The following is a 12,520-nucleotide window of genomic DNA, read 5'->3' as shown; positions in this document are numbered from 1 at the left end:
CCCTCAAGAGTGTTTTAAAGTGGAGGAAGTGCCGGATTTAAACCCTCTTTCAGAAAGGTTTCAAAAGTGGCAACTTTAAATTAAAAAAAAAAAAAAAAAAGAAAGAAAGACTTTGTGGAAACTTCACCATTGGTCACCATTTCTGGGCATTATCTTTTTTTTTTTTTGCTCCCTGTGATTGGCACAAAAACAGAACTTTAGCCAGCAAAATTCACAGTTAAGTATTCATTTGGCAATGCTTCCCTCCCCAAGCTACCCTAATCCTTAAAATTGATCTTTGAAACTGAAATACCAACTTGGCCACCTTGAAGCTCTGTAAGTATTAGAACCTGCTAGCTCTACACGTAAGGAATTCACTGAGAGAGACCTCCAGGTGGTTGTAGATGGACACTCATTTCTTCCAATGCCATTTTTTTTGAGTAGTCCATCCTTTCTTCAATGCCTTAAAATACCACCACAGAACTTTAAAAACATTGAAAGAAAACAAGAGAATGTATTTCTCTAATATTAATGAGGAGAAGGCTTTCAAAGCAAGGTATGATTATATAAATATTGGAAACATTTTTATGGCAAAAGACAAAGTAAAACTGATACTGAGGGGCTGGGGTTGTGGATCAGCAGTAGAGTGCTCGCTTTAGACATGCAAGGCCCTTGGTTTGATCCTCAGCACCACATAAAAATAAATAAATAAAGTTATATATATATATATATATATATATATATATATATATATATAAAACTGATACTGAAGGCCTCTGTCCAGTGGTAGAAGAAATCGAAAATGTTATAACATTTGCAAAAATAGTTGAGTGGTAGAGGGTTTGAAGAGATTAAGTGACATTGCCCTAAGTGACTCTCACACTGAGAAGATAGTTGAGAAATATTTCATAGATGTGATCACACCAAATGTTGATAGAAGATGGCGCTGTAGGTTAACCTCCAGAACTCAAAGTTGAGGCACCTACTCTGAAAATCAAATTGTTGGAATGACTCAGAAGAAAAAGGACCTGCAGGGGGATATATGACCTTCAGGCAAGGCTTAACTGATGACCCACAACCCTATGAAGCAGTCATATGAAACCTGCAAAGAGAAGTCATTAAGTGTTTTCTCTCTGATCTTTTAACAGGGGAGAAGAATCTGGACCATCTGCCATGCCGTTCAGACCTGCTCCACACACTCAGTACCGCACACAGGATAGCTGGATCGAGGGGTTAGACTCTGATGGCTCTAGACTCTGATGGCGACGTGGTGACCCATGTGCTGGGGATGAAACTGGAGCAGAAGACTGAGCTCACTTCTCTGCAAACCGATTCCCATTTTCTCTTTCCTTTCCCAATTGCTACTGCCGTGACCAGAACTTTCACTGGTGCATTATCATCCTTACCCTGAGGTCAGAGAGAAATAGAAATCATTGTCCAGTAACCAGTATTGCTAATGTAGAATGTGAAAAATAGCATTGACATTTACTTCAGTGAACAAACCAGTTGTCCCAGCTTTCACAATATTCTCTTCTCTGCTCCCTCCCCGCACCCCTTTTTTTCCCTAAAATGTCTTAAATTTCTTCAGCACAGATAGTGTGGGGGTTTCAGGAACTCAACCATAGGGAGGGGACTGCAATATCTGATTTGACAATTTGATTTTGTGCTCCTGATCCTGAAAGTTGTTTCACTTCTGATTAAGCCTAACTTGCTTTTTTACCAGAAGGGACTAGTCTGCTCTAAGTTAATTTGTTTCGCAGTGATTCTATAACTTAGCTATTGGCTGGTCTTGAAAGGCAGTACATTTGTGCAGAATTCCTGGATTTACCTTGTTACCTAACTAAGGAGGAAGACCTGTTATACTTCATTTCTGTGGTTCCTCTCTGTTCTCAAATCTGGCCTCCTAGTAATTTGAACAGTAGAATATCCCGCTAAAAGGAGATTCTGATACTTCCTGTGCTGGAGAATTCATTTCCAGATTGAACATTTTTTTATTCCCACTGTATCCCTTATGTTTACTTTATTCAACTCAATTGTTTTTATAGAAGTCATTGTTTCAATTTTGGAATTCTCCAGGCAGATTTAACAGAGGGGAAAAATAAAGTCAGAAAGCCAGAGAGATGAAGCTAATATAGTATTCTAAGAATTCTTAGCAAAGACATTAGGAACCTACTGTTCTCTTGGCTACTTGTACACAGTCTCATTGGATGTCTATTTTGAACTCAGTTGGACAGTTGCTCTGGGAGCCAGAGAGATAGGAAGTCTAAATAGCATTGTTTTTTCCTCTCTCTTAACTGCTGCTTGGGCCAGCATTGCTATACTGGCACCATAATTATATGTCATGATGAAGAGCAAACATCCTGCATAGGGAAAGGAGGAAAAATAACTCTTCAGCATGTAGTTGCCAAAAAGGAACTTATATAGCTAAAAACCATAAAGACAACCTGGAATGATGAGATTTGGGTGCAGTAGTCAAATAAATGCTACCTTTGAGTAACAGCATGAAAAATGACAGCACAGAGTAAATTGAATTTGCTCTTAGAGGAAACATAGAAGGAACCTACATGAGTTGTGATTAGGAATGGGGGAATCCAGTAATTTTCTCCCCAGTCTGTAAGTCTGAATGATAGGCTCCCCATAACTGAGTCTGAAGTGATCAGGAAAAAGGGCAGAAGATGAAGGCTGCAAGGACATGCCTGCATAGTTACTTGAGATGACAGATATTCTTGAGAGAAAAGTTTATCAGCCTCATTGGTTGACCTTGGGAGTACATTAAGCCCTTTCTTAGAGACCAAGGTAAGTAGTAATATTATTTTATTTTCTTATTATTTGAAGAGTTGTGATTCACATTTTAGTCCCTTCCAGAATAGAAAGTTGGGCATAGGTGCCTTAGGAAAAAAAGGTAAATGTAGCATCAATATCTGGGAAAGAAAAATAGAAAGTACCTCCCATTGCTACTTATGTTTTTTTCTTCTAGGTTATAGGATGTAGGTAAAATAATACATAAATGTTAGTGTATAAAACATCTTAACACTTTGCATCTATTGTTTCCATAAACCTAAGTGGAGAAGTCTGTGTGGTAAATATTTCAAGTTTCTGTGGGTTATTTGCTTAATTATTTTTTTGGGGGGTGGGTACTGGGGATGGAACTCAGGGGTACTCAACCACTGAGCCACACCCCCAGCCCTATTTTGTATTTTATTTAGAGACAGGATCTCACTAAGTTGCTTAGCATTTCACTTTTGCTGAGGCTGGCTTTGAACTCATGATCCTCCTGCCTCAGCCTCCTGAGCTGCTCAGATTTCAGGCGTGTACCATTGTGCCCAGCTAATTTGCTTATTCTTAATCATGCCTAGAAGTAAATATTTTTAAGCCAGTGATCTTTTTTAATCAGTATATATATTTTTTTATAATCAGTGCTTCTATATGCTTTTAAAGAATAAGCTTTCCCAATCATGTAGCATTCATTGAGATTACTGCCTTGGCTCTTGTTTCTCTTAATTAGACCAGAATTAGAGAAATCAAAATTTAAATTGAATTGCATCCACTAGGAACATTTAATGGAAAATAATAAAATTAGCATGGTTTTTTGTTTGTTTGTTTGTTTTGTTGTTGTTTGTTTTGTACCCTAGGGATTGAACCTAGGGATGCTTAACCACTGAGCCACATCCCCAGACCTTTTTATATTTTATTTAGAAACAGGGTCTCACTAAGTTGCTTAGAGCCTCACTAAGTTGCTGAGGCTGGCTTTGAACTTGTGATCCTCCTACCTCGCCTCCTGAGCTGCTGACATTACAGGCATTTGCCACAGCATCCAGTGAGGAATTGAACATTATATAATCTTATTTGTTGTGGACCTTGGCTTGATAGATGGAAACATTTGTCTAGGGCCTAAGTCATTTGAAATAAGTGTGAACCTAGTTCTTATTTAAGACAAAATCCAGTTAAAATAATCTAAGAAGTATCACTGATAAGGGTAAATAATGGACATATTTTAATGTAGTTCAGTTCAAGAAGTCAGAAGAACTCACAGGAGGATGTGAAGGTTTGGTATAGGCTAAATGGAGCAATAGAACTTCATGACAGCACTATAGTGTAAACAGGTATTGTTCTTCTTTAATGAAAAATAGTCCCCCAAATTGAAAAGCTAACATTTCTCTGAGTAAGTTATATGCTGACATTTCTTTGAGTAGTTTTAGTAGAAAGGCCCTTTCTGTTGCCAAATGGTTTGGGCGAGTTCTTTTTTTTTTTTTTTCTCTTTTTTTTGGGGGGGGGCGAGTTCTTGAGATGATATTAAGAAGCACCTGGAAACTTCCTTCTTTATAGATATATTTCAACCCTCTGGCAAAAAAAGAAAGAAAGTGGGGAGAAAGGGCAGTCCAGGCTGCTGGAATGTGGAGAATATATTTAAAAACTGGTATTACATTTTAAAAGATCTTTTTATTTAAAATCTTTTAAACTTTAATTTAAGTTCAGTGCAGAGCCAGCTCTTTAAATTACATCTGGATCATATAGCTGCTGCCACCTGAATGCTGGTCAAGGGTTTCCACAGCGTGTTTAAGTCTGATGGTTTCTGTGAACAATGATTGTGATGTGAAATACGTTGATCACTGAACTTTTCATGGTATTATTATCATTTAATGTTCTTTGATATTGGTGGGTTATGGTTGGTTAGGTATTTGGAAAGAAATTTGCTGTGAACAGAGTATGTGTGTGTGTATATATATATATATATATATATATATATATATATGTGTGTGTGTGTGTGTGTGTGTGTGTGTGTCTGTGTGTGTGTATATATATATATATATATATATATATATATATATATATATATGAACCATAAAATCAAACAGAAAACAGGTGAAAGAATAAATGAAATATTTCAAGCATGAATACCAAATATTGAGAAATTACATATGAATCTGGCGTACTTGAGACATCCCCTTCATGCCAAATACCTAGAGTTGGCTCTTGACTTCTTGGCAGTAGTATGATGAGCATAAAAATGAGAAGGACATGGGACTTAGAGTGAGGGCTTTGACCAACTTCCTATCTATTTGGGGTTGGGGCCTCCTTTTTTTTTTTTTTTTGTACAGGGATTGAACTCAGGGACACTCAACCACTGAGCCACATCCCTAGCTCTATTTTGTATTTTATTTAGAGACGGGGTCTCGCTCAGTTGCTTAGTGCCTCAATTTTGCTGAGTCTGGCCTTGAAGTCACAATCCTCTTGCCTCAGCCTCCCCAGCCATTGGGATTACAGGTGTGCACCACTGTGCCTGACCCCTCCCTGTCTTTCCGTGAGTAGTGCTGAGTCCTAGCAGTATAACTTTGGGGGTTTGGGAGTGTCAGGAATCAGCATGGAGCCTGGACTTTGGAATCAGACAAACTTGCTTTCAAATCCTGCCCCTCCCAGTTACCAGCTGTGTGACTGGGCATGTTTCTTAACCATTGCAGATTTTAGTGTCTAATCTGTAAAATGGGGTCAAAAATACCTGCATTATTAGGGTTGCTATGAGAGTCTATGAGATGCTTAGTGCAGTGCCTGGCACATAGTAAGCGCTCAATAAATCATTGCTGTTATTATTATTATAACATAAATAAACATTATCTGACTAGAATTTTTACTTCTGTTTTGGCAACAATTTAATATTTCATTTCCCTCCAAGTAAAGTATGCATTGATGGTATTAAGATAAGGAATAAGAAATGCTTTTTAATATTTTTCTTTCCTTAAGACAGATACCTAAGGCAATACTTCCTTTGTTCCTAAGTTACTCTTTGTTCTGCAGTGATTATTTGTGCTGTATTTATAATGTGGTTATCATTATATGATATTTATTAATATGATGGTTAGAGATGATAGCTTTTTTGGCATAGATATATTCCCATTCTCTATTAAATAATCCAGCCCCTTAGATCCACTTTAAAGATAATGAAGTCACTCTGATTGGTATAAGGGGTAAAGATGAAGCTACATAGAACCTACTTTGCTTGGCTGTCAAGTTTTTAGCTCCTCTGTCTTTGAGAGAAGTTGTTTTAATCTAATTCATCTTATTAGGCAAGGACATTCCTCATAACTAGCATCTATACTTCTTTGTACTTCATCTATTTGCGATGGCATTCAAGAACTTGAAAGTAGTGATATTCAGAATGCTGAATATTCTTCATGACTCTGGTGCTATGTCTGTTGGGTGACAGAACTGTCACTGCCTTAATTCAAACCCCTTTCCAGTATTACTGCAATGGCTTCACATCCCAACCCTTTAAGTATTGTAAGCTGTCCTAATACATATACTTATTAGTCTTTACTATTGGTACCTTGCTGCTCAACTAACTTTCCTTGTGTATAGTACTGTAGATACTTACTTGTTCAAAAACTTTCAGTGACTGCCCATTGTCTGTATATTCTACTGTTTAATCTTTAACTCATGGCCTATTCTCAGAGTACCTTACCAGTTTTGATTGCCTGTGTTGTCTTTCGTGTCATATATGTGATAGTCCCTGTCTTTCTCAGCCTTGTATAAGGACTAAAGACCTTCAGTCTATAGCTTAACTCTGATTCCATAAGCTTGGCATCTAAGCTCTGGTAGGTAAAAGCAGAAATGACATGTATTACCTGAAGCCAGGGTGCCTGAGATGAGCCCATCAATCTATAATCTCTTTCATGTTCCCCTCCATATATGCCCATATATGTGGTTTCTTCTCAAGCCTCCAGGTTACTAAATTAGGACATCTTCAGTGACCCTCAGCCCCCTTGCTTGGGGATCTGAATGAAACCCATTTAATTTCCGCTCTGAATTCAAGGCTTCTGTCCATATAGCTGAAACATTTACCTAGAGATCTACACTCACTTCTTGGGTTCTTGCCAGCCTGCTCTCCAGAGTGTCATCATATCACATGGTATTTTCATTTATATTGGGCTTCAGAGTGCTCCATGTTTTTCTCTTGAATATGAATGCTAGCCTGGCATGCACCATACTCTAGATTTGGCATCTCAAGGGATTGGAAAACAGACCATCGGACCAAATCCAACACAATTGATATTTTTTTTAAACAAAGTTTTATTATAGCATAGCCATCCTCACTGTTACTTACTATCTATGGATGCACTATAGTAGCAAAGTTAAATAGTTGAAAAAGAGGTCATATGGCCTGCAAAGCCTTAAATATTTACTGTGTAATCCTTTACAGAAACTATTTGCTGAACCTTGATATAGAGCCAAGTAGTTCCCCTTGCTTAGATATGCTTATTCTTTGGTAACTCTCCATTCCTATTTTGTCTACCCACAGAGGCCCAGAAGACCAATTCATTGAGACTATGAAGATAGGTTCCAACCCATGCAAACTACTTATTTTTACTTGAATTTCCCTACTTCCTCTTTGTCATCTTCTTAAAATTTCTTTCCTCTGTATTTTGCTTTTGAATAGAAGAAATGCTGTGGTTATAAGTTATAGTCTCATGATATGCCTACTTTTTAATATAATGTCTTAGCCCTAATGTACAAGTCTGTCAATATGCACAATATCTCTAAACATGGCCTTCAAATATCTCTAAGATTAGGCCTTTCCAGTCTTTGTTGTCTCTAATTCAAGTCTTCCAATCTCCACAGCTTCACAACATCTCTAGTTGCCAGATCTTCCCCATATTTTAATGTCCATATCTTCCAGTCTCTGGCCTGCAGCATCTCTGATGCCCACATTTTCTAACCTCAATAAGAGTCATTAAAAGTCTAGGTCTTCCAATATTGTCACCAGTCTTTAAGGTCCATGTATTGTCTCTTTCAGTGTCCAGAGTTCTAACTTCCAAGACTTCTATGGAACCAATCCTTCAGTATTTCCTAAATACAGGTCTTCTAGAGTTTATGTATTTCATAGTGTCCAAGTCTAACTTTTCTAATATCTTCAGGCACTTATATCATTCAGTTCATATATATATTTTTTTTCTTAAATTCTGGTTTTACAATTTCTTTTTATTGTCTCTTCTTCCAATGGCAAGTCTTTTGATATCTAAGGATCTGGTCTTTCAATATTCAGGTGTCCTAGTATCCCTGATGTTTGAATGGCTATGTCTCTTAACATTTAGATCTCTTAATATCTAGATCTCCTAATACCCAGGACTGCCCCTTAACATTTATATCTCCTAATATCCAGGTTTGCCAGCATTCTCAAATTCTAACATCATTAAAACTTAATTCTTCCAAATTTTATATCTTTTATCAGAAATATGTCAATATCCAGATTTTCCAATGTTTCCCTATATCCAGGGCTTCTGATTTTATGATTTCTAAATGCCAGTCTCCTCTATTATCTATATCTGCTGGTGTTTAGGTGTTCCCAGGTAAAGGAGTTTTAGTGTCTGTAATATCAAGGGCTTCTAGTGTCTATGCCTTTCAATATCCAATATCCCAATGTTTGGGGCCACCAAAGTCTCCAGTGTCCAGAGTAACCAATGTCTCCAAAATCCAAGGCTTCCAATGTCTCCAACATCCTGTGCTTCCAATGTTTCCAATGTCCAGGGTTTCCAATGGCGCCAGTGTCAAGGTCTTCCAACAACTCCAGGTCTTCCAGCAACTCCAAGTCTTCCAATAACCTCAAGGTCTTCCAGACAATCCATGTCTTCCAGAAAATCCATGTCTTCCAGAAAATCCATGTCTTCCAGACAACCCACGTCTTCCAGCAGTCTCCAAGTCTTCCAGTAAATCCAGTCTTCCAGTGATGGTAGGTCTTCCACAAAATCCAGATCTTCCAGGAAAATCCACGTCTTCCAGAAAATCCATGTCTTCCAATAATTTCAAGGTCTTCCAGCCAGTCCATGTCTTCCAATAGTTTCAAGGTCTTCCAGCTGATCTGTGTCTTCCAGAAAAATCTGTGTCTTCCTTCAAATCCAAGTCTTCCCATCAATCCAGGTCTTCCAGAAAAAATCCGGTCTTCCAATTAATCAACGTCTTCCAGAAAGAAATCCAAGTCTTCCAGTCAGTCCATGTCTTCCAGAAAAATCTATGTCTTCCACTAAATCTAGGTCTTCCAATCAATCCAGATCTTCCATTCAATCTATGTCTTCCGCCAAATCAAGTCTTCCAGTCAACCCGTGTCTTCCAGACAAAATCAGTTTCTTCCACTAAATCCAGGTCTTCCAGTAAAGCTATGTCTTCCGGACAATTCATGTCTTCCAATAATGTCAAGGTCTTCCAGCCAATATATGTCTTCCTGAAGATCCATGTCTTCCTGAAGATCCATGTCTTCCTGAAGATCCATGTCTTCCAGAAAATCCATGTCTTCCAGAAAATCCATGTCTTCCAGAAAATCCATGTCTTCCAGTAACCTCAGAGTCTTCCAGCAAATCTGTCTTCCAAAAAATCCAGGTCTTCCAGACAATTAAGGTCTTCCTGAAAATCCATGTCTTCCAAAAAAGCATGTCTTCCAGAGGATCCATGTCTTCCAATTGACCTCCAGGTCTTCCAGCCTATCCACATCTTCCAGAAAATCCTTGTCTTCCATAAAATCCATAGCTTCCGGAATATCCATGTCTTCCAGCTAATCCATATCTTCCAGGAAATCCATGTCTTCCAGGAAATCCCCGTCTTCCAGGAAATCTCCGTCTTCCAGGAAATATGCGTCTTCCAGGAAATCCATGTCTTCCAGCTAATCCACGTCTTCCAGGAAATCCACGGCTTCCAGCTAATCCAAGTCTTCCAGGAAATCCACGTCTTCCAGGAAATCCCTGTCTTCCCGGAAATCCACGTCTTCCAGGAAATCCACGTCTTCCAACCAATCCACGTCTTCCAGCCAATCCACGTCTTCCAGCCAATCCACGTCTTCCAGCCAACCTATGTCTTCCAGCCAATCCATGTCTTCCAGCCAATCCACGTCTTCCAGCCAACCTACGTCTTCCAACAAAGCTACGTCTTCCAGGAAATCCACGTCTTCCAACAAAGCCATGTCTTCCATGAATCTATGTCTTCCAACAAATCCATGTCTTCCTTCACCTCCAGGTCTTCCAGCATCTCCAGGGCTTCCAGCATCTCCTCATCTTCCAGCATCTTCATGTCTTCCAACATCCTCAGGTCTTCCTACAGCTACCCAGTCTTCCATCAGCGGGCTGAATATCTGCGTCTTCCAATGTCTCCAGTGCCGGTCTTCTCACATCCAGGTCTTCCACCGTCTGCAATATCCAGGTATTCTAACATGCTTAAAGTCCAAGTCTTCCAGCCTTCCCCCATGTTGAGTCTTTTTCAAATTTAGTCTTCCCTGTCCAAGCCTTCCCATGTTCAGATCTTACCACAGACAGATTTCCCAACTTGGGTATTTCTGCTCTCATAAAATTAGCTTCTAAAAATTTAATAGGGAATTCCTTCTTATAGGCCAGATTTTATAGACCAACTGTACTGATTTAATTGTCTTTTTTGTTATTAGGAAATGTGTATTTATACTCTCTACTTTTTAAGATAGTATTCAGGAGAAAACGAAATTTACAGAATAAGCAGATAGGATTGTCATGGTGAATTTACCGCTTTCCCATTGCTTGTAGTTTTTATAGTCCACATGCTAAGGATCAAGTGAAATTTTAATATACTAGATGTTAACTTCATGTGAAGTTAACATCTAGTATATTTGTCCAATTTTTAATAACATTAATTTTTATTTGGTCTTATGTAACATGATGATGATAATAATAATATTATTATATAGCATTTGCTGTGTCCAGGCACTGTTCTTAGTCCTTACATGCATTAATTCATTTAGTCTTCACTACAACCCATTGAGGTAGGTATTACCATCATCCCCGTTTTACAGATGAGGAAATTGGCACACAGAGGTAAAGTAATTGTCTTTGGACATGTCAATTCGTAAATAATAAAACTGGGATTTGAACCCAGCTAGCCTGTTTCCAAGAGTCCATGATCCTAAGCACATTGCCATAATATCTGCTTTTGAAAATCAAGGTGAGCATTATAGGATCTGCAAGTTGATGGCTCCCATATTATGTGTCAATATTATAAAATTTTATATACAAAGTCTCATTTATCCTGTCACCACCATCAGAACCTATTTGTATTCATGACTTTCATTCCTCAACCAGCTACTCCCATTCCCTTGCTCATGTATACTGGAAGTAGGTGGAAACATTTCCCAATACCATTTTTAGTTTTGACAGAAAGAATATAAGGGGTCATCTGAGCTCAAGTACCCTTTGATTTAGAATCATATTCCTGACTTCATGTTTGGGTACAAGTGCTTCAACTTTAACTTTCCCAACTACTTTCAGCTCTTATCACTGACCATTCCCCAGTTTGAACTTTACTCTCTAGACCACTTACCATTAGTTTGTTTCTAACCTCCAGGATCTACCTGCTTCTTCAAAAATCACTGACCTCCTGGGTTCCTGATCACTGCCTTGTATCCAACTAATGGTAACTACAGCTCCTTAAATCCCAGCAAGCTGACCTAGAGAACTAACTACTTGGTTCTCCAAGTCTCAGCTCTCACCAGACACTTGCAGAAATGTTGCTACCCATGCCTCTGGCTGCTATGAATGACATGAAAGCCACACAATGAAGTGACAGTTAGGCAAGTAATCACCATAAAGATTTAGAATCCTCTACATGGTAATAAACAGGAGCAACAACAATAATAATTAAATAGCAACATATCATCTGAATTACAGTTTACGAAGTGCTATCACTTCATTGTTCATCCATCCATTCATTCAACAAATATTTATTGAGTGCCAACTGGGTGCCAGGCTTATCTGATGGAACCTAAAATCGGCTGGGGGAGTACAGACAGTGTACAGATAATTGAACAGTTATTTATCACTCGTGATAAAGCCATGAAGGAAAAGTAACATAGGCTGCTGTGAGAGTTTGGAAAGTCAAGGAAAGCATTCCTCAGGAAGGAACGTTCTTGGTGACTCAGAAGGATCTAGTTTCTCATTTGGTTATCACAATAAGCTGCAACTTAGATAAGATGTCTTTATATCAGTTTTTACCTAAGCAGAGTAATTTTTGACAGTGGCCATGGGATTTGGGTGTTGGTTGGACCTCTTTTTTTTTTTTTCTTTACTATTACATTCTGCCTTAATTGAGGAATATAAAGCTGTATTCTTTAACTCAATACTTTCACATCAAGGAATCTATCAAAGGACATTTAAGATGTGGATGATTCATGCTCAAAGCTGTTCTTTGCATATTTATTTGGTAGAGCAAAAAAAAAAAAACAAACACCTAAGAGTCTAGCTTTAAGGAAATGATTATGTTAAGTGTGCTGTTTACATATAATGTAATATTCTTCCATTAAAATATTTATAGCATGTTCAGTATATAATGTTGAGTGAAAAACCAACATACAAGATGATATAAAGTGTGGCCGCAACTACTTGAAATATATAACAAGAGAGAAAAGACTAGAAATAAATACAGTGGTGATTGTGAACTAATTATCACTGGGTGAGCAGGATTATGTATGATTCTGTTTTCTTTTTTATATTCTTGTTTTTTCCCCCAAAGTCCTTAAAATGACAGGGTATTTTCTATTCAG

At 38.1% G+C, this 12,520-nt stretch overlaps 1 protein-coding gene across 2 annotated transcripts in view; it reads left to right on the top strand.

Moving 5' to 3' along the window:
- LOC101977920 (melanoma-associated antigen 10) overlaps positions 1–12,520 on the top strand; it is a 175,814-nt gene that overhangs the window by 53,470 nt on the left and 109,824 nt on the right. For both annotated transcript variants that reach the window (XM_078034180.1, XM_040286335.2), the window contains 2 exons: positions 1,128–1,391; positions 5,144–10,158. The gene's annotated coding sequence lies outside the window, so the exon portion shown is untranslated. The remainder of the gene's footprint in view (positions 1–1,127; positions 1,392–5,143; positions 10,159–12,520) is intronic.

The sequence above is a fragment of the Ictidomys tridecemlineatus genome, chromosome X (genome assembly GCF_052094955.1).
Source record: "Ictidomys tridecemlineatus isolate mIctTri1 chromosome X, mIctTri1.hap1, whole genome shotgun sequence".
NCBI classification, from domain to species: domain Eukaryota; kingdom Metazoa; phylum Chordata; class Mammalia; order Rodentia; family Sciuridae; genus Ictidomys; species Ictidomys tridecemlineatus.
Note: the sequence above shows the minus strand (reverse complement) of the source record. Positions and strands in the feature narration are given on the sequence as shown.